The 23,022-nt window shown below is 38.5% G+C and overlaps 1 long non-coding RNA gene across 1 annotated transcript in view; it reads left to right on the forward strand.

The window, feature by feature from the left end:
* LOC125104986 (uncharacterized) overlaps positions 1–6,082 on the forward strand; it is a 115,472-nt gene extending 109,390 nt beyond the window's left edge. Inside the window, exon 5 of the long non-coding RNA XR_007128777.1 lies at positions 5,874–6,082. This is a non-coding gene — a long non-coding RNA (uncharacterized LOC125104986). The remainder of the gene's footprint in view (positions 1–5,873) is intronic.
* The last annotated feature ends 16,940 nt before the right edge of the window (positions 6,083–23,022 follow it).

Here is a 23,022-nt window from a genome sequence, read left to right on the forward strand (position 1 = left end):
CTGAAGCCATCTTGTGAATATAAAGGGAATCAATAACAAAGATTCTTTCTCTGACCAAACATTAGTCAGGCTCTTCTGAGCCCCGGGCTGGACCAGGCCCAACATTGGCCTTCTATCACCATACTTCTAGAGAGACCAGAATTCTATTAAATTGGTTTATCTGGAATCCCCCATACTCCATACTTCATTAATCCGCTTTTACTACTGTCCAGCACTGCTTTTCTTTGATACCAGTCTCCTCAGGAAGCCAGCAGTGAGGACAGCAGAGCAGGCAGTTGAAAGGGACTTGGGTCCTCAGGACATCTGTGAACTGCTCATCATACAATAATATGTTTGAGTCAGGGGTTTTTGTTTTTGTTTGTTTGAGGTTTGTTGTTGTTGTTTGGTTTTGGTTTCATTTGATTTAGTTCTTGTAACTTCCTGCTAAAAGTATCTTAACAAATACTCTGTGGTGATTGAACCTGGGCATGCCATCCCAGATTATGATCATTTTTATAGGTTTGATTATATGAAAGAAATAACATTCCAAAAGAAAGTGGTAAAAGGGAAGAGAAATTGGTTCAGGAAAAAAATGACTTTCTATTTAATCATATGATATCCTTTTCCCCCCACATTTTTCCAGAATAAGAACTATATCAGCAGATGCTCTGAAATTAAGAGAAAACAAAACAGAAATAGTAAAATTGCCTGTAGCCATAGGGGTCCCAGGCCCTGGGTTGAGGCATATGTAATTTCATATTACCTGGCTAGCCACACAGAGTGACATGGGACTCTGGGAAATTGCTACTGATCTGGGCCCAGCAAGGGGCCAAGGAGACTCTCCTTCCAACATCAAGTTAGAACAGCACAGACCCTTGAAGAATATATTAAATGCCTTGCTTTTGTAGAACATTTTTAACTTGCTACAGTACTTTCAAATCCATTAGCTAATTGCAATCTTCAAAACAGTGCACTAAGGTAGACATTACCCCCATTTGACAAATGACAAGTACAGAGTGCATGGAGAAAGGGAAAACATTTGCTTAAAATAACTAACTACACTACGAATAGTCCATAGCCTTAGATTGCTTGCTCAGAAAAGCAAATATTCTCTGACCCTGTTATAAACAGGATCTGTTCAGGATTTTCCAAGGACCAAAGGGCCACAGTGTCTCTGAGTATACAGTGATTACACACTTACCCATCTTTAAGCCTCTGCTATGGCCACTTTCTGTTTCAGGCTTACCAATTCCTACTTCTCTATCCTCTATTGCTTTTCATCTAATCATCATGACCAAAAGATGCTGAAACTGTCTGTGGGGAATGTTTAACAGAAAAGCCAGAAAGGTACCTCCAGGGAAAAAGTCCTCCAGTTGACCGAAGAGATCAGCTGCAATTGGAGAACATGCATCTTTTGCATCGATGAGATGACTAACTCGATTCAATTTTTCTAAACAGTGCTTTTTTTTTTTTTTTTTAAGTAAGCTCCAGGCCCATTTGAAACTTGGACTCATGACCACAAGACCAAGAGTTACATGCTCATCCAATTGAGCCAACCAGGTGTCCCTAAGTTGACACAGTTTTGTTTTTTTTTTTTTTTTTTTAGATTTTTCTTTTTTATTTATTTATTTGACAGAGAGAGATCACAAGTAGACGGAGAGGCAGGCAGAGAGAGAGAGAGAGGGAAGCAGGCTTCTTGCTGAGCAGAGAGCCCGACGTGGGACTCGATCCCAGGACCCTGAGATCATGACCTGAGCCGAAGGCAGCGGCTTAACCCACTGAGCCACCCAGGCGCCCAACACAGTTTTTAAATAGAGTTCAAAATAGAGCAAACTGCTAAAAATAAGACAACAGGCCCAAAATGGAGTCTTTTATGCTAAGCCCCACATCACCAAACTGAGACTTAATTACAGTTTGGCTATCCCAGAAATGGAATCTTAAACCAGTCAATCAGGAATCACCTGATTAAAAAAAAAAAAAAAAAATCACTTGATCAACCCTAGTCGCGTCATCTATCTGATATTCCCCTGCTTTCCCCTGAAAGAAAGTAACCTTACAACAACCAAAGTACTTTTTTGCCTAGTATAACTTTCTTGTTTCTGCTCCCTTCTGCCTATGAAAGTCTTTCATTTTATATAGCTCCTCAGAACTCCTTTCCACCTGCCAGACTAGTTGCTGCCCTATTCATGAATCATTGCAAAAAGCCAATAAGATCTTTAAAAATTTACTCAGTTGAATTTTGTTTTTTGTTTTTGTTTTTGTTTTATTTATTTATTTGACAGAGAGATCACAAGCAGGCAGAGAGGCAGGCAGAGAGAGAGGAGGAAGCAGGCTCCCCGCTGAGCAGAGAGCCCGATTCGGGGCTCGATCCCAGGACTCTGAGATCATGACCCGAGCCAAAGGCAGCGGCTTAACCCACTGAGCCACCCAGGCGCCCCTGAATTTTGTTTTTTAACAAAACCCTTAAAAAGGAAAATGCACTGTTTCATCTACTAGTCTACACACTTATGTGACAGTAAGTCTGGTTTTCACACCAAGCAATTCTCCAATTCTCTGCCAATGCCAACTAGATGTCCTGCAGTTCAATTTAGTTCTGACACTATCACTCTGGTGTTAGCATCATATCCCACAACTTAAAGGCTCAGTCTACAGGACTACCTACGCTTCAGATACTGATCATAAACCCCAGTTTGTCACGGGTACTTCTGACTGGCAGGCCATAAGTTGGGGGTTCTACAACACTCCCCTTGGGTTGGAGAATTTGCTAGAATGGCTCACAGAACTTAGGAAAAGAGTTTATTTACTAGGTTATCAGTTTATTATTATAATACAACTCAAGAACAGCCAGATGGAAGAGATGCATAGGGCAAGGTATACAGAAAGGTACACAGACAGAGCTTTCATGCTCTCTCCAGGCATGCCACCCTCTCAGCAGCTCCACATGTTCACCAACCCAGAAGCTCTCCAAATCCCATACTTCAGGAACTTTTATGGAGACGTCATCATCTAGGCATCATTGTCTATCCCCTTTCCTCTCCCCGGAACATGGGAGGTGAGGCTGAAAGTTCCAAGCTTCTAATTATGGCTTGGTCTTTCTGGTGACCATCCTTCATCTAGGAGCTATGTAGGAGCCCACCACACATCACCTCATTAGAAAAGATGTTCCTATCATCTAGGAAATTCCAAGAGATTGAAGACTTCTGTATTGGAACCAAGGTCAAAGAAGAAATATTGGAACAAAAGAACCTTCCACACCTTTACTGCTTAGGAAATTGTACAAAGGTTTTAGGAGCCCTGACCAGAAGCCAGGGATGAAGACTGAAATATATATTTCTTATTATACACAATATCATATCTTAACATCACATATTTACAAAGAAGCCAATTGTAGTCCTACCAAAACAACAAATTAAGGAAGAAGGAAATTGGTCTCTACTACCTAGAAAGTTTTAAAATGAAGACAAAAAGTCTCAATAGTCTCAAAATATTTGTTGTTAAATGTAGTCCTTTTATTTATTTTTTTAAAGATTTTATTTATTTATTTGACAGAGAGAGACACAGTGAGAGAGGGAACACAAGCAGAGGGAGTGGGAGAGGGAGAAGCAAGCTTCCCACAGGGCAAGGAGCCCAATGCGGAGCTCCTTCCCAGGACTCTGGGATCATGACCTGAGCCAAAGGCAGACGCTTAATGATTGAGCGACCCTGGCACCCAAATTTAATCCTTTTAAAGATGGAATTCAAACTAAGTCCAGGTACTAGAAAAAAATATTGGAAGTGATTGCCACTACTCTGAATCTATTCTTTCTTTGATTACCATTATAGCACATACCTTTTTAAAATACTTTTTTGTCAAAATTTTACTGGTCCAAAAATAAAATTTGTAGTATAGAGTGTACTTTCTCCATTTTTCTGTGATATAAGCCCCAATTAATCTTTTTATTCCCCAGACTTACTGGAAACTGGTATTTTTCATATTTAAGAGTACCTTAATAATGTTTGATTATGAGGACTCCTATAAGGAAAATTTTTTCATATTCAATTATATGAAGACTTATAACTGGTTTGCCCTTACTTTTTCATTAGGTATTATATAATATGTTAGAGAGAGAGGTTGGCCAGGAAATTACCTTTAGAAATGAGAAACAGTAATAAATTCTTGGCAAATCTTTGAGCAAGAAGCTTTAGAAAAAGACCTAAGAAATTTTTTAAAAACCCAGTAGGGAACAAACTGAGGGTTGCTAGAGGGGAGGTGGCTGGGGGATGAGGTAAATGGATGATGGGCATTAAGGAAGTTACTTGTAATGAGCACTAAGTGTTATATGCAAGTAATAAATCACTAAATTCTACTCCTGAAGCTAATACTTCCCTATATATTATCTAACTAGAATTTAAATAAAACCTTGAAAGAAAAAAAAAAAAGAAATAAAAACTTTTAAAAACTCCATAGTAAGGGCTGTCTGGCTGGCTCAGACAGTAGAGCATACAACTCCTGATCTCAGAGTCGTGAGTTTGACCCACATTATCTATATTGGGCATAGAGCTTACATTAAAAATTACAAATAAATAAATAAATAGAAACTACGTGGTGATCAGAGAGTACTATTTGCAGTTTACTAGAAAGTTGACTAAGCAATTTCTGACAAAACAGTTTTTCCACTCCTATAAGACTCCTGCCAAAGTGTGCAGAATCTTATAAATACTTAAAAAATTTTAGTTACAGTATGTATTTTATATATACTGTATGTATACACCATAGGTGTAAAAGTTTTCCTACTGTATGTATTGTAGTAAATTTAAAAAGTATTTAAATGCATAATCACTGCTATTTAGTAACTTTCTTTATAAAGAAGTTTCTTGAACATATTTCGGTAGTAATGTATTTTCCTGTCATAATGTTAAATGAGGTCAGTCAGGGGCACCTGCCTGGCTCAGTCAGTGGCACCTGCCTGGCTCAGTCAGTAGAGCATGAAACTCCTGATCTCAGGGTTTTGTTTATTTGGTTTGTTTGTTTTGGTTGCTTTTTTTTTTTTTTTCAGGGTTATAAGTTTGAGACCCACATTGGGTATAGAGATTACTTAGAAAAATAAAATATTTTCCAAAATATTAAACAAGATCATTTATATGAGTCAAAATTTCATAATTCTATATATTTTTCAAAAGTCATATTTAGAGCTTCTAATGAAAACATAGGAATTTGAACAAACAGAAATAATGCATACAACATACAGCAAAAGAAAAGAAAGAAAACCCTTTAAAATTATAATCAATATTTTTAAAGAAAATTATATATCCATGAAATAAGAATAGGAAGCCACGAAAAGAGGAAAATCAAAGGATTTCCTAGAAATTAAGCCAAATTTAAAATTTTCCTTCTTTTTTTTTTAAGTACTCTCAAATGCCCAGCATGGGGCTCAAACTCATGACACCAAGATCAAGAGTTGCATGTCAGTTGCATATCAACTGAGCCAGTCAGGCACCCCCCAAGTTTTAAAATTTTAGTAATAGGCTAGGCAAATAAAACTGGTAAATCTCCCAGAGGATATTCCAGAGGGAAAAAAAAAACCAAGGGGAGGAAATTCTCAAAGATAGAACACAAGAAACTTTCTCAGAACTGAAACACATGAGTCTCTAGGGGAAAAAAGGTCTACATAATGAATGAAGGAAGACTCTCACCCAGGTTCATCATTATGAAATTTCAAACCACCAAAAATTTTAAAAGGTTGTTCAGTGGTAATATGAATGCTACACAGTAGTGTAGCAATGCCTTCAAAATTCTCAGAGAAAATTACTTTTGACTAAAAATTATATGCCTGATCTATCAGTTAACTGTAAGATTAAATTAAATTCAAACATTCAGGAATTTAAAATTTTTCCTCCTATCTGCTATCTTCTAGGAAGCTAGTGGAGAATATTCAGCAACATGGGAGAAAGAGGAAGACTTAGATTTCAGAAAAAAGACTCCAACACATGAGGACAATGAAGGGAAATCCAGGTTTACAGCTATGCAGCAGCCTAGAAAGCAACTAGTCCAGATGAAAACAAGAGGAAAGATGGCTTCAGGAGATATAACTCAGGGCAGGAGCTTGAACTGTCCTACTGTTTAGAACTGTGTTTTAATATATTGTTCTATAATTAAAAGGTGTATGACAAAAAAAATAGTGATGAATACATAGAAAAATTTAAAGGGACAATTATTACTCCAGGGAAAATAAAAAGTTGCATGAGAAAAGAATCTACTTGTTTCTGTAGTCAACAATGATTGTATAAGATCATGACTTTTGGTAAATTTGATTACTGAAGTAACAGTATTATATAATTATTTGGAGAGTATGAAGGAGAAGACAAGGGATAGAGGGAAGTATAAAAGAGTTAAAACCTCCATTACTGTCATACAAAATCTATAGATAATATCAAAGTTTGAAAAGTTGAAATTAGCAGGAGGTAGGGGAGGGTCAGAAACTGATCAGTTTCTTATAAAACTCTGAGTTCACACTGGAGGCTTTGGCAAGTGGGTTAATGCATTAACTTAATAAAAACAAAATCTAGTTTTCTAAAAAGTGTTTAAACTCTGGCAAGAGTCTAGTGTGGTGATACAATGGGAGGCAAGAAAATGAGGTCTAGTCCCAGCTCTGCCAACTCCAAAAAATTGTAGCCAAGTCTCTTTACTTTGGTTTCCTTATTTAACGACAGAGCTTTAAATATTTCTCTCAATTTTACACTTATATACTCAAATCTGCCCATCTTCAGTGAGGCTATTTCTTGTGTCTCCTTTACAATGATTCATTGGCTAATCAGAAAAAAATCCCAAGTGAACAGCTTCTTTTCCAGGATCTTAAATAGCCAGAAATAAACACATTCTTCTCTGACCCGGAGACTTTATATGCTAGAGAACTACAAGAAATAAAGCATTACCAGGTAAAAGGAATGCAGCGCTCTGACAAGATCTTAATTGACTCACTAAGTTATGGAGATTTTAGGCAACAATTTACCCTGTTCTTAAATTTTAAAAGTAGTTGCCATAGCAACTCCTAGACACAGCATATGGTATGTCTGGTACCTCCAAGATAACAGAGCAGATTCTTGATGAATTTTCCTTACAATATGTTGTGAACTTCTTGTACTTTTTAGTGTTTCAGTGGGCAATGCTATAAGGTGCTAGTATTCATTATTATCTATATATTTTGAAGTCTATCTTAAAGCATTTTTCACTTACAGAAAAACAAACTTTTAATGCTTCCCATATCCCTTAATATCCTTTCTTCATAAAGAATAAAAAGGAACTACAGACTAGTAGAAATATAAGCAAATGAACAGGTAATCATGAAAGAAGAAAAATGTAAATAGAGAATAAATCATATGGAAAATGTCTTGCTCACTTACAGGGAAAGGAAGGAAACTTAAAACTAGATACTATTTTTCCATTTATCAGATTGGACAAATAGGACAAGTTTAAAATGGTACTGCCATTCTGGTGGGTAATTTGGGATTATAAATTCAAAGCCTTTAAAATGTTCTTGACATTTGACCTAGGAATTTCCCTGCTGCTGGTCTATCTTAGTGGCTTTTTTTTTTTTTAAATACACAAAGATCTCCGTAGAAGAATTATTTGTAATAGTTAAAAATTAGAAATCATCTTAATATACAATAAGAGGAGATTTAAAATTTAAAATTATATAAGCGTTCTCTTATCAGGCATTTAGATTTGATGCATTGTTTTTATAATACACATTTTACTACTGATACATACTACTGATATATTTTTATTGCAAATTATGGCATTATCATATACTATAGTACATAGGAACATATATGTACTTTATTTGTGTATATTAAGTAAAAAAGGTTCTTAATGAATATGGACAAAAGGTGAATGTCAATTTACAGTATATTTGTAATACACTGTATGCAGGCAATCATAGAAAGAGGCACAGAAATTATGTCCCTGCAAAAATAAAGTGGCTGTGGTAGACACCCTAAATTGATCCCCAGTGAGTCCTGCCCTTGTATAATCCCCTTATCCTTGATTGCTTACAGAACTGATGGCTTGCTTCTAAACAATAGAATATGGCAAAGGCAATGGATGCAATGTCACTCTGGTGATTATGTTACATTATATAAGACTCCATTTTAGCAGACTGAAGAGAGAAATATTATCCTGCTGGCTTTGAAAATTCAAGGGGCCGTGTGGCAAGGAACTGTGGGGAGCCTTTGGGAACTACAAGCAGTTCCTAGGGCCTGAAGGGCGCCTCCAGCCACCGGTCAGTAGGAAGCCAGGGCCCTCAGTCATACAGCTGCAAAGAAGGGCATTCTGCTGACAATCTTGAATGAGCCTGGAAGCAGATTTTCTCTAGATGGACTTCCAGATGAGAACATAACCCAGCCAGCACTTGGATTACAACCTGCTGAGACCCTGAGTAGAGAACCCAGCTATGCTGTGCCAGGACTTCGAACCCACAGAAACCGTGAGGTAATAAATGTGCTGTTGTAAGCATCTTTTGTGGCAATTTATAATTCAGCATAAAAAACTAATACAGTAGCTGTCTCTAGAAAGTAGCCTTTTTTTTTTTTAACAAATTTTCCTTTCTCATTTGTTCTTTGGTACATTTTCTAAAATGTTATAATAAAAATTTCATTGCTTTTAAAACCAAAAGATGTTATTTTCAACAAATCATCTGGAAACAAAAAGTAAGTATGCTTTGCAAATTTTTAACTGATTTTGAATTTGGCAAAAGAACATTTTTTAAAGTGTACAATAAAAATATAGCACCAAGATTACCCCAGATTTCTATTTTTTAAATGATCTTAACAGAATATTTTATTTAAATCATGTTAACATAGACTGTTTCTGAAATTTTAAGCTTTCTATATTTAATAATGCCTGCTGGGAGAAAAAAAAAAAAAAGAAATCATACTTTTAAATTTTCCTTTCCAATTTTGACCATGATTTAAAATGGAAAAAGTTATGTTGATTGTGGCTAAATGTTCTCATTTTTATAGGCCATTATGCGCTTTAAATTCACTGTTGGCATTTTAATTTCATTTTACAAAATAAATCCCAACTGACAACAGAATAAAGCAAATTCTAAGTCAACTAAGCGAAAAAGTGTCACTGCAAACAGAAAGAACTTTGCAAACTGAAGCAACATTTCATATGGCTCCTGAACCTAAATTTCCAAAGTTTCAACAAGAAAAAAAAGTGTGTGTGTGTGTGTGTGTGTGTGTGTGTGTGTATTGGGGGGTAAGTATTGACAAATGAGACCATCTCCACAACTTACTGTATACAACATGACATTACTATTCAACTGTGTGCATTAACATAAATTTACTATTGTAGGAAGTTCATGCCCAAGAAGATAAAAATTGCAATAACTATAGCTTGTTTCAGGAACTTGCCAAAATTCCATTCATCTGACCACTGGACTGCTCCACTTACTGTCATTAGAATAAATATCCCCTTCTCCAGACAACGGATAGTTTAATTAAGCTCCTCAAATGACTATTCATTCTTGAAGATTTTCTTTGAAAATAATACCTTGCTATATTTACCAATTTGATACTATTATATCATGAGTTTTGCCCAGTCCTGATGAAGCATTAAAAATCTATCTTAAATCAAACCCATAAACTTCATAACTCTGCCACTGTTACTATCTCCTCTGAGATATATTGCTAAGACTCTGTTAAGGTAGTGATCTCCCATACTGCAGTAAACACAAACATGGCTTTTCTTTACCAACAGGCTATTTTGATGGTATTTCAACAGTCATCACAGTCCCATCAAGACACAGTAGAAGTCTGTTCACCACAGTGGCTTAACCATCCTCAAAGAAAGAGTGTTCCTCAAAGGCTCATAGAGTCTCTTCTCTTCAAAAGTCTCCAAGATGATTGTGTTGAGTTAAGTACACCTTGGATTTAAACTTTACTTTCTTTCTTTCTTTTTAATTTCCCCCAATAGCGAGTTTATTTTGACTCCCTTGCAACAAGAAACCCTTTTTAGGGTTAGATTCTTTGATTATTGAATCAGATTTACAAAACCTTTGCCCTTAGTGGAAACCTGACTAATTACTAACCATAATTATTTATCTTTGTCTATTCTTAATTTTTGTTGTGTATCTGTGAGAGAAAAGTAATAGGGAAGAGAAAGGGAATAGTCCATGATAAGACCATTCATTGAGCTGCCCTGGGAATGGAGAATTTCTGAAGATTTCTTCTCAGACTGGTATCCTGTGGACAGACTCTACCCTTGGTCAATTACCAAAACATCATGGGAACTTCCTTCAGTCCTGAGATGTCCCTGAGATTGTCAGATTTCCTCTAAACCTTTCCTTCCACCAGGAATTATAAGTGAGTTGCGTTTTCCATTGGTGTAAAGAAAAAACAGCTTTTACCACCTTTCTGTGTAGAGAAAAAAACAAACAAACAAACAACCAAAAAAACAGTTCTTCCTTACTGTGTTTCTTTCCTGTTTGTCTCCTTTACTACTCTCACAGAACACTTCTGACCCTTGTGGTCACCAAATGTGTAGAGGTTTTTCCCTACACCAAGCAATTCACTGCGGTACCAGCTAGGTGTTTCACAATGTAACTGATTCTAACATTATCAACACAGAGATAATATCAGATTTCACAGGTTAAGGGCTCAGTTCCCCTACCCAACACACACAGACACATACACACACACTTCAGATACCAGTTGAAAGCTCAGGTTCTCCCTGCGCTTTTGAAGAATCAGTTAGAGATCAGAGCTTCCAAAAACCCCCTCCTTGGGTTCAATTAATATGCTCTCATGGCTCGTAGAACTCAGAGAACCACCTACCTACTAAAGGAGTAGAAGGCAGGCAGTACCCAGATGGGCCACTTGGGCATGAAAATTATTCTGAGCCAAAGGCAATTGAGACCCTATGGGCTCAAGAAAAACTTGCTTCTCCTTTAACTACATGGAACAATCTAAATTGGGGGTCTTTTTCAGAATAAGAGTTACTAGCGGAGATACATTTTATCTGAGTGACCCATCTATATGGCAGGGCAAACATCTAATTACCAAACATCTGCTTTTCTTATCACCTTGTGAATTACATTCCTCTCCTCTGAAGTCCCAGACCACTTAATTCAGAATGATATATATACCTCATTTTGCCTCTTTCCATGTCTTTATAGGTTTCCCATATGTACACTATTAAATTTAATTGTCTCCTGTTAATCTGCCTTGTGTTGATTTGATTCTTAGCATAGCTAGAAAGAACCTTGAAGGGGACAGAAATTCTTGCTCTCCAACAGTAATGTTGGGGAGTTCATTAAAAGATATGATAAAAGATACAGATGAAGTGGGGTGTCTGGGTGGCTCAGGTGGTTAAGCTACTCCCTTCAGCTCAGGTCATGATCTTGGGGTCCTAGGATTAAATGCTGCTCAGCGGGGAGCCTGCTTCTCCCTCTTCCACTCTCCCTGATTGTCCTCTCTCTCTCTCTCTCTCTGTCAAATAAATAAATAAAATATTAGGGGGGAAAAAAAAGATACAGATGAAGAGCCAGATGAAGAGATACATAGGGCAAGCTCTGGGAGGGTCCTGAGTCTAAGAGCTTCTGTCCCTGTGGACTTGGGGTATATCATTCTCCAGGTATGGATGTTTTTACCAAACTGGAAACTCTCCAAACCCCATACTTTTAGGATTTATGAAGGTTTCATCACATAGACATTATCAATTGTGAATTCCATTTTCACCTATTCCCTTCTCCAAAGAATGGGGAGAATGGGGCTGAAAATTCCAAGCTTCTAAATATGGGTTGGTCTTTCTGATGACCATCCCTCATTCAGGAACCCACCCAGAGTCACCTTATTAGAACAAAAGACATTCCTATCCCCAGGAAATAACAGGTGTTTCAGAAGCTCTGCATCTGGAAGAGAGGTCAGAGATTAATATTAGAACTAGAGATACTCCTAGTGTTCTTATCCCTTAGGAAATCACAAAGATTTCAGGAGCTCTTGCCAGCAACTGGGGGCAGAAACCAATATACATTCTCTATTATAGCACAGTAGGAGATGGTATAGCCATTAGGCTGGTGATCCAATTCACAAAGTACATGAGCAATAATTTTGACTATTCCCAGATGCACATGGATTAGTCTCAATCTAAATCTGTGACATCTACTCTGGGCTAGACTCCTTCTTCTCAGGTGTATTTATGCTACATCTCAAATTATTCTACTTATGTTTTCAAGTAATATAATTTCACCAATGTAGAATCTATAGTGGCCATTTTGGTGAGCTTTAGATATCAACAAAATTACTCATTTGATAGGCATTATAGAATGAAAAGGGAACAAAATGCTAAATGCCAGTGGTCAGCTTGTTTGTATTGTCTGAGGAAGCATGCCAAAGAAATTCAGATTCCAGAACTGCTTTATTAAGAGATTCCTTAGCCAAATCAAAATTTGAAAAACTTAATACTAGCTCTCTTCAAGATACTTCAAATCTCAACTTGAAGTGAAAGATTTTTATCCTACTGTTCTTCTCTCATCCTATGCTTCTGCATATTATTCTATTTCTATCTCTCCTTCTGACCTACTTCCCTTCCTGTCCTACCAGCCAGTAACACCCAAAGCTAATTACCTCTTAAAATTACTCTTTCCACAGGAAAATCCCTCATGGTTGATTATATGGCCTGTTACCATTTTAAGTGATGAATCATTGCCAAAGACTTCCCAAAGCCTAGACAAGATGGAGAGAAATTTACAGAAAAATTTAGTAGTATAGTTTTAGGAACATCAACTTCAGAGCTCACAAATCTATAACAATTGATTTACATATTTGTGAGAACCTCAGATTAAAAAAAAAAGTTTGGAAAATCTATAGATGTTGGAGAAGATTTTTTGGGAGACTTTCACAAAAGCATTTCATATAGAAATAGAATGGGACTCTAATTCAGTCCTATAAGCAAAGAGAAGAGAATCTTTTGAAGGGGAAGATCCCTTAGTGGTACCAAAGGTTCTCAGTTTGAACTTTACAAACTTTTTACATAAAATTACTTCCCACGGTTAAGAGAAAATTCACTGTGCAATCTTGTGGTTAATGATGGGGGCTATAGAGTCAGCCAGATGGAGGTTTGACTTCCATATTGGCCACTCACTAGAAAGGTGCCTACAGACAACAAGAACCAAGAACAGACCACTCCAAGATGGGCCACTTTTCCATGAAGACTCTTTTGACTTAAAAAGAAATCAAAACCCTGAAATTTCAGGAAAAGTTCTTTACCTTCCCCTCTACTGCCTACAAAATTTTTAGATAGAGAACCTGCCCAGGAAGAGAGTTATCACCATGGATAATAACTACATTATGATATAAACTAGTAGAGCAGACAATGAGGAACCTAGCAAGACCGCTTTGATCAAGTTCTCTCTTTGTCCTTTGTCCCATAGTTTCTGAGTGGCCCAGTAAACATTTGTTTACCAAACATTTCATCTCTTTTACCTTCCTATAAATTGTATTACTTTCCTCTAAGTACCAGGCCCCTACCTCTCTTGCCTTCAGGATAACATATATATCTCATTTTGCCTATCTTTGCATGTGTTTGATTATCCACGTCTGCATGGATTCCCAATATATTTACTATTAAATTTTATTTTCTCCAGTTATTTTCTCCAGTTAATCTCCAGTTAACCTTCTCCAGTCTCATGTCGATTTGATTCTTAGTCTAGCTAAAAGGGCCTTGAAAAGGACATGAATTCTTGCTCCCCAAAGGACAACTTCTCAACTTTTCTTTCTACCTTTCAAGACCCTAAGACTCTGTCAAGGTAATGATTTCCCTTACTATAAAAAAGTCAGCTGTATTTTATTAATAGGCTGTTTTGGTGGTATTGGGGCAAAAGGGACAAGAGTCAAATACCTTAAAGCTTGGTAGCTTTGAAACTGTACCCCACAGGGTTAAAGATGTTAAGACTGTCACCAGCAAGACCCCCTATAACCCCCCTTCCTCTTCATAGGAATGTTAACCTTACCTTTTAGAGGCAAACAGGAAGAGCTCCAGTGGCCTACACCAGTTTGAGCTCCACCATGAACAACTCACACTTACACAAATGGACAATGGAATGAATAGCCAACAGTTACATCTACCTCATTATAATGTTAAAATCTCCACCACAGGGGGAACCCAAGCTTCATTAGCATAGCAGGATGCATATGGATACAGGTATTTGTTGTTGTTGTTGTTTTTAAAGATTTTATTTATTTACTTGACAGACAGAGATCACAAGGAGGCAGAGAGGCAGGCTGAGAGAGAGGAAGGGAAGCAGGCTCCCTGCTGAGCAGAGAGCCCAATGCAGGGCTCGATCAGAGGACCCTGAGATCATGACCTGAGCTGAAGGCAGAGGCTTAACCCACTGACCCACCCAGGTGCCCCCAGGCATGTTTTCTAAGTATGCCTGTGCAACCTTATGCCCTCCTTTGCATGCAATGATAAAACTACCCTTTCTGAATATTTATCCTAAACCTAAATGAGAGAAATCCACTTACCCCCACTAGAGGAGACACAGCCTTGGAAGTTTTTCCCACGATCTCCTCATTTGCTCCAAATAAAGTTTCCTTTGCATGACAACACCTGGTACAGCCTCCACCTGTAACTCACCAAGGAGTGAACTCATGTTAGTTCAGTTACAGCTTGTGTTAGCAAAATAGCCTAAAATGACACAGTAAAAGACCCTGAGCCAAGCCTAGCCAATAGATTTCTAATGTTCATGCAACAGTAAGATAGACCTAACTTAAATATATAGCTTGAATTGAAAATCTTTTAACTAAAAAGAGAAATCAGTAGAGTTGAATTAACATGTTTGCCAAGTAGCCCCCAAATGATATAAATATCATATTCTAGAAGTAGTAATTTTAGATGCTGAGCAAAATTATCTTTACATGGGATGTAAAGTCTCCTCATAAGCCAGCCCACATAATTATTACAGGAAAGTAAATGGATGAATACATAAACAGTCACAATGAGTTAAGCACTACAGGTGGCAAAAAGATAGTGCTTCAAGGTCCTAAAGGAGAGAATTTATGAAAATAGGCATTTCTGGGGCACCTGGGTGGCTCAGTTGGTTAAGCAACTGCCTTTGGCTCTGGTCATGATCCTGAAGTCCCGGGGTCAAGTCCCGCAAAGGGCTCCCTGCTCAGCATGGAGTCTACTTCTCTCTCTGACCCTATCCCCTCTCATGCTCTCTCACTCACTTTCTCTCTCTCTCTCTCAAGTAAATAAAATCTTTAAAAAAAAATAGGTATTTCCTTTTCTGGTGCCCATTTTCTTTAGAAGATGCTTATTTATAGAAGTTTTCTTGGAAGATAAAAAAAGATTTTCTTTGATAACTGGAGCAAAAGCTTTCCTTTTCTTTAAAAAAGCAAACTAGCGGGGCGCCTGGGTGGCTCAGTGGGTTAATCCTCTGCCTTCCGCTCAGGTCATGGTCTCAGGATCCTGGGATCGACCCCCACATTGGGCTCTCTGCTTAGCGGGGAGCCTATTTCCCCGTCTCTCTCTGCCTACTTGTGATCTTTTTCTCTGTGTTAAATAAATAAAATTAAAAATAAATAAATAAACTAGCCACCAATCAACCCTAGGGAAAATTAAAGAAGCAAAGTTAGAGAAAACTAGTAAAATAAGAGGAAGATGAGGAAACCATGAGAAATGCTCGAGTAGATGAAAAGACAGGTAGGAACTAGGTGGGGAAAGGTGAATGCAGCCCTGGCAGAGAGCAGCGAGGAGGCCCAGAAATGCAAGTTTAGAAATAAGTGTCAAACAAACTCAGCCATGCAAAGGAACCCGAATCTTAGAAGAAACTCACTTGAGTACTCCATCAAGGAAGAAAAGTCAGGGGTTTTAAATGCTAGGAAGCAGAGAGGGAGGACAGTTTATGGTGGCTGAGCTAATTAAGAATTGAAAAGAATCTCTGACTTTGTAAACCGTAGTGAAACAAAAATAATAAAGGGTAGAGGGAACACTACCCTTCTGAGTTCTTGGCTGAGACCCCCCTGTAATAAAAGACAGATTAACAGAAGAAAACAAAAAGAAGTTTAATAATATGGATACCTCCTGTATTCATGGGAGACACTCAGGAAAACTGATTAACTCTCTGAAATGGCCAAGCCATCACTTTAATACGTCTTCATCTAAAAACAAAAGAAGATGTTGTGGAGAAAAGGGAGGCCATTTATGGGAGGATACGAAGAAAAAGCACAGTAAACAAGTGTATGGTTGTTATAGAGGCTTAAGTCTCTGCTTTCTCTTTGCTAAGAGTTTCTAGAAATTTAGGATCCTCCTCTTCCCGTACAGAGAGGGAGACACCCTGCACAAATGGAGATTTCCCTTATAAATGTAAATTTCCCTCACAAAAAGGCAACTTCTATTCTGTTTTCAGAAATATTCCTGTGTCTGCTGTTTCTTAAAAATAATCAGCTCAAAATAATCCTTATGTCAAAGAAGAGTATTTTGGAATGGCATATTCTGCTCCCCCTCAGTATAACTGGTTAAAACAAGCTCCTTTGTTTATTAGTCAGGAGAGAGTCCTCAGCCAGCTCTGGTTATTGCCAGCAGGAGGGGCTGAGGCGGGGCGGGGGAGGGGTCGTCTCCAATCTGCACTTTCCTTTATCAGCTTCAGGTAGTTAGAACCAGCCATAGTGAAATACAGTAGTCTGTCAGGTTCACAGGAGAAAAGCCATTCTAATTCTATAAGTAAGCCCCACAAAGATAAGAGACTCCAAAAAGATTGCCAAGCAACTGAGCCTTATATACCATTCTGAGCTAAGGAAAGGTGTAGAGGTCTGGGGCCTCAAATTGGAAGGAAAGCAAATCACAGGAAGATGAGAAGAGGAATTATCTGGTATAGAAAATTTGCCCTGTGGTGCAGGTAAATCTGTACTTACCAGTGTTATTTCTGGTAACAGCTTGCTTCCCAGTATTGGCCCTCTTTCTAATGTAAATTTCCTTTGCAAAGGCATAACTTCTCTATTTTCAGAGACTCTTTGGTGTCTGCAATTTTGTTACCAAACTCAGAGTGTTGGTGCATCCTGAGGCCCAGTAAGCTAGTGTCTGAGACACAGGTCTTGAAGCAAGGAGCCCTTTTTTATCAGAAGGGTAGCCCAATGAGGAAATGGGAGGTCATTCCTAAAAGTGCTTTGCCCTGTTGAGCCTAGGGACAGCTTATTTAAATATTTGGGCGGGACGCCTGGGTGGCTCATTCGGTTAAGCAGCTCAGGTCATGATTCCAGCGTCCTGGGATGGAGTCCCACATTGGGCTCTTTGCTCAGCAAGGGAGCCTGCTCCTCCCTCTGCCTTTGCCTGCCTGTGCTCGCTCTCTCACTCTCTCTCTCTCTCAAATAAATAAATAAAATCTTTAAATATTTGGGCAAGTGAAATATATGAGAGTGAGGAATGTCTTTAAACCTTGTAAGGCTGTGGGGAGTGGGTCCTTGACACAATCGGGAGGTTTGCATTCTTCCAGACAGTGAGGTGCCATTGGGATGTGGTACATTAAATAATTTTAAGACAAATGCTATCATCTATTTCCCCATTAGATTCTTTTTTTTTTTTTTTTAATTTTTTTATTTTTTCAGTCCCCATTAGATTCTTATAATCAATGTGCAACCGAGGGGAAGAGTCAAAAGGGCAAAGGTAAAATGATTAATAGTACATAGTACGTAAAAAAAAAAAAACAAGTAGGGAACAAAACAACATAGAGCTAAGTTAATAATATAACTAATACAACTATAGTGCTGCTTATGCTTTCAAAATAGGTCCCAGGAACCAAGCATCCGGCCCCAGTTTCTCAAAATACCCCATATGCCACAAAAGCGTATTTTGGGGTATCATATTCTGCTCCCTTTCAGCCCAAAGGTCAGAATACTGAGACAGCTAAGGAGGTCAACCAACATAATATATGTGGGACAACCAGATCCAGTGGAGGCCTGCAGCTCTGCTGGTGAAAGCTTTACCCAAGGGGCGCCTGGGTGGCTCAGTGGGTTAAAGCCTCTGCCTTCGGCTCAGGTCATGATCCCAGGGTCCTGATATCGAGCCCCGCATCGGGCTCTCTGCTCAGCAGGGAGCCTGCTTCCTCCCTTCCCTCTCTGCCTGCCTCTCTGCCTACTTGCTATCCCTGTCAAATAAATAAATAAAATATTAAAAAAAAAAAAAAAAAAAGCTTCACCCAAGACAGAACAAACAAAATAGAAGTTTATCGAATGTGCTGTAAGGGAGCGGCGGCAGTATAGCAAAGGGAAAACTGTCTACCAGGAGCTAGTTTTGGGGGGCAAGAATTAAGCTGGTGAGTGAGGAAGTATGGGAGCAGATGGAATTTTACTTTTTTGGTACCTAGGCCCACTTTTAAGTAGCCCATTGGTCAGCTAGGGCCCATGGATGTTTTGAGGCGGGGTGAGCTGCCTTCTGAGCCTATTTGCATTCAATCCAGTGGCCCCTGTGGGCATTTTTACCTTACTCAGCTTACCCCCGTTGGAGCCTACTGCCTAAAAACAGCCTCTACAGTATAGTTAAAGTGGAAATACTGGAACACACATAACAAGAAACATGAATATAATAAACTTAAAGAGGTAAGGTGATACATAACATAAAACAGAAAAAATACATTATTTTTTTTTTTAAAAGAGCAGCATCAGGGGTGCCTGGGTGCCTCAGTGGGTTGACTGTCTAACTCTTGATCTCAGCTCAGGGTTTTGATCTCAGGGTCATGAGTTCAAGCACCACCCCCTCCCCCACGTTGGGCTCCATACTAGTCTTGGGGCCTACTGTAAAAAAAAAAAAAAAAGAAAGAAAGAAAGAAAGAAAGGGAAAAAAGTTGCACCAATACCTTAAAAGTGAACATTAGAGGTTTACCAAAAATATGGCCAAAATTAGCTCCTTAAAGATCAATTCCAGGGGTGCCTGGATGGCTCAGTCCTCAAGCGTCTGCCTTTGGTTCAGGTCATGATCCCAGGGTCCTGGGATCGAGCCCCGAATCTGGGTCTGTGCTCAGCAGGAAGCCTGCTTCTCCCTCTCCCTCTGCTCCTCTCCCTGCTTGTATTACCTCTCTGTCTCTCTCTCTGTCAAATAAATAAATAAAATCTTTTTAAAAAATCAGTTCCATATTAAGGGGAATAATAGATGTAAGCATGTTATTTTACTTCTTATCTAGTCACATTATGGTGTTAAGGATAATCTAGCTGTGAATTAAAATTTTGAAACAACTAGAATTATGGGCCACAAATAGGATTGAGAGATTCTGTTTAGGCTTTTTTTCCCCCCACTCCCTGAATATCTTTAAATAAAAAAAAAGAAAAGAAAAGAAAGAAAACCCAAAAGCCTCGCTGATAGAGGTGGGAGGGGGCGGGGGTGTGGAGAGATGGATTTTCCTCTACACTTCAAAGGTGTTCCAGTTACTCTAAGAATTAAATTGATATGAAGCAGATTAACAGGAAAAAAATAAAACCGAATCTCGTATGTATAGGAACCCCCACATACATGAGAGATTTAAAGACAAACAGGTAAAATGAGATATATATGCCATCCTGAGCTAAGGACTGGGATAGGGGCCTGGGACTTTAAAAGGCAGAAGAGCAATGCACAGGGCAATAAGAAATGCAGATGTTTGGTAATTAGATGTTTGCCCTGCCGTACAGAAGGGTCACTCAGATTATCTCTGATAGTAACTCTTATTCTGAGAAAGACCCCCGATTTAAATTCTTCTAGGTAGCTAAGAGAGGGGCAAAAGTTTCTCTTGAGGCTGCAGGGTCTCAACTGCCTTCAGCTCAAAATAGCCCACATGCCAAAATGGAACATTTTGGGGAGACTTGATCCGAACCTCTTTTTTTTTTTTTTAAAGATTGTATTGGGCACCTGGGTGGCTCATTGGGTTAAAGCCTCTGCCTTCACCTCAGGTCATGATCCCAGGGTCCTGGGATCGAGCCCCATATCGGGCTCTCTGCTCCGCGGGGAGCCTGCTTCTACCTCTCTGCCTGCTTGTGATCTCTGTCTGTCAGATAAATAAATACAATCTTTAAAAAATAAATAAATAAAGATTGTATTTACTTATTTGAAGGAGAGAGAGTATGAGAGAGAGCAAGAGCGCAAGCAGCGGGGCGGAGCAGAAGGGAGAAGCAGGCTCCCTGCCAAGCAGGGAGCTGGACAAGAGACTCCATCCATCTCAGGACCCTGGGATCATGACCTGAGCCAAAGGCAGATGCTAAACCAACTAAGCCACCCAGGCACCCCTTCTGAACCTCTTAGCTGGCATCTATCTGGGGGAAAAAAAAAAAAACAACAACTCTAGAATAAAAACTTTTGTTTTCCCTATTTCCTATATTGAAAACATACTGCTTTTGTCAGAAAAGAAAATGTTAGTTTTGCAAAAGAGTCAGGGTTTCTTCACCTCCCTTGGAAATGAGAGAGATCATTTAATTGTGACAGTCCATTGATCCCAGATTTTATCTAAACCTGCTGCCACTACGAATCAATGCTAAGTGAGCAATAGGTAACATTTCCCCAGGCCCATATTTGATTTCTACAATTACATCCATCTAAACCAATATTCGCACATTACAATGCACTAATGTAAGAAAGCCTTTGCCTTTTTTGTTTTATTTTTTGAATTGAACTCGCAGTATGTGCTCCACTCTGCATAAGTGATCCATAGCAAAACCACACAATAGCTTTATATGTAATTTCCTTTAAAATGTGATTTGAAATGACTATGGTCATTATTTAGTGGAAAATACCAATAGGATTGCCCAAGGAAAATCTAGAGAGATTCATAACAAATAAATCAATAGTATCACATAAAAAAAACTGTAGGTCTAATGACTCTGAAATATAGTACACATAAAAACCTAATTCTGTTCAGGATTCTTTCTTTAAAAAGCTTGATTCCCATGTAAGTAATTTGGATGATGATAAACAGCAACATTGAACTCAGTCTTCTCTTTGCACCCTCCAATTTGGGTGTCCTTCAGCGTTCCCTAACTTAATGACTGACATCACCATCCCATCAACGCCAGAAGTCATCTATGACTCTTCTCTCCATCCCCATATCCAATCCATCCCCAAGTCTTGTAGGTTTGCCTCCAGGATATATCTCAAATCTATCCATTACTGTCTGTCTCCACTGCCACCATTCTAGAGCAGGCTGTTACCACCTCCTGCCTGGACTGCTGCAATAATCTGACTTGGCTCCAGGAATCCACTGATTCTTCAACACATCCTCCACACTGCAACCAGAGAGGATGTATTTCTGATTGAAATATCAAATGACCCCATCACCCTATCTCTTACTGTCAAAACAAACAAAAAACATTGAAGCGAAAAAACTAAAGATCAAATATTTTCTTGCCAGGCAAGGAAACACCTGCAAAGAAAGAAATCCTGGCTGGGTCGAGGTACCTCAGAAGTACCAGAAAGAAAGAACTTAACGGTGTTCATACTAATTCAGCATTAAAAGCTAGCATTCTGGGTTGGATAAAATGAGTCTATAGGTCTTTACATAATTGGCTAAAACAAGTAGTCCCATTCATTGGTCATCATTAATCAGAAAAGAGTCTGCAGTTAGATCTAGTAAAGGGTCTGATATCCTGAGGTGGTGGGGGTGGGTGTCACTCAAATTCACGGTCCTCTATCAGCTTCACCTGGTTAGAACAACTGCAATGAAGTGGGAGTATCAGTTTTAACTTCTCCCATGCAAGTATTGCTATTTGAAGAAAATTCTTCTTTTATATTACTCCTTCATTCCTGCTCCTGATATTGCAGGCTTCTCATTATTCTATGATCTGATCATTTATTTTACTTCCCCAGCCCAATCACAGTCCTCTTGAAGCCCTCCCCACACTGGGCTTGTCTCCTCTCTCAAATACCTTGTACTCCCTTACTGTGCTTGTAAATACTGATTCCATTTTGCCACTCCCCATTTAGTTTATTTAAATAGGCATTCTTAAGATCTAAGCTCAACTGTCATTTCCTTCCAGTTTTCCCTGGCCCTCGGTGTAGGAGGATTCTTTTTTTTATATACCTGCCAGCAAAACTTGGTTTTTGTTCCTCAGGGCACTTATCTCAGTTTATCTGACTCTTAGGCTTAGTTAATTAATATCTGTCTCCTCTCCTTGACTAAAAGCTACCTGACCACAGGGATTGCATTTTCTTTTGTTCACCTCTGTGTTCACCAGTATCTTCTAATATTCCAAACAGAATTGGTGCTTAAAAAATTGGTGCTCATTATTTCCTGGATGAGTAAATGAATGAATGAGTTGATGGAGTGACAAATGAATTTATCTTTGGGGCTGGAGGACTATAAGCTAACAGAAGTAAGGAAAATATTATGAAAGTCTTAGCTTGTTCTGATTTTCTTAAGGTTTAATTATATAGATTTGAAGAAATTTAATCTGTAGTTTAAATAGAGCATTTGGTAAGATGGGAAAGGACATGGAGAAGAGAAAAAAAAAAACACAACAAGAAAAGACACAGAACTTTCAATTATTTCCTTAAAGCTGACATTATCTTGGGATCTTGAGAAATCATTCTTGGACCATCCCACCACCTGTATTACCCGATGCCATCATTCTAAGTCCCATCCTCAGGCATAGAGCGATTATACTTCAGTCTATACTACCAGCCTAAATTCCCAATTTCATTAATTGTTGTCAGTGGATTTCACAACTTTAGTGTTAATTAAATGTAGCTGTTTTTGTCCTTGTGCCTTTTGTTTCTAATAGCTTTAGCCTTTTTTTTTAACCAAAGCCCATTCTCTAAACAGCTTCCTGTAAATATGCTTTCATTAATTTAGTGATTATCTGATGCAAATGGACTTAAGAGAGAAAAAGGATGCCTGAAGTTATATAAGGCACTAATGGCACTAAATGAACCTTAAAATAATCGAAGCTCAAAATGCTGTCTGAGTTTATGAAATATTTCCCTTAAAGAAGTATGTTATTGGGGTGCCTGGGTGGCTCCATTAAGGGTCTGACTCTCTATTTCAGCTCAGGTCATGATCTGAGGGTCCTGAGATCCAGCCCTGTGTCAGTCTCCCGGCTCAGCAT

Source organism: Lutra lutra, chromosome 7, assembly GCF_902655055.1.
Source record: "Lutra lutra chromosome 7, mLutLut1.2, whole genome shotgun sequence".
Classification (NCBI taxonomy): domain Eukaryota; kingdom Metazoa; phylum Chordata; class Mammalia; order Carnivora; family Mustelidae; genus Lutra; species Lutra lutra.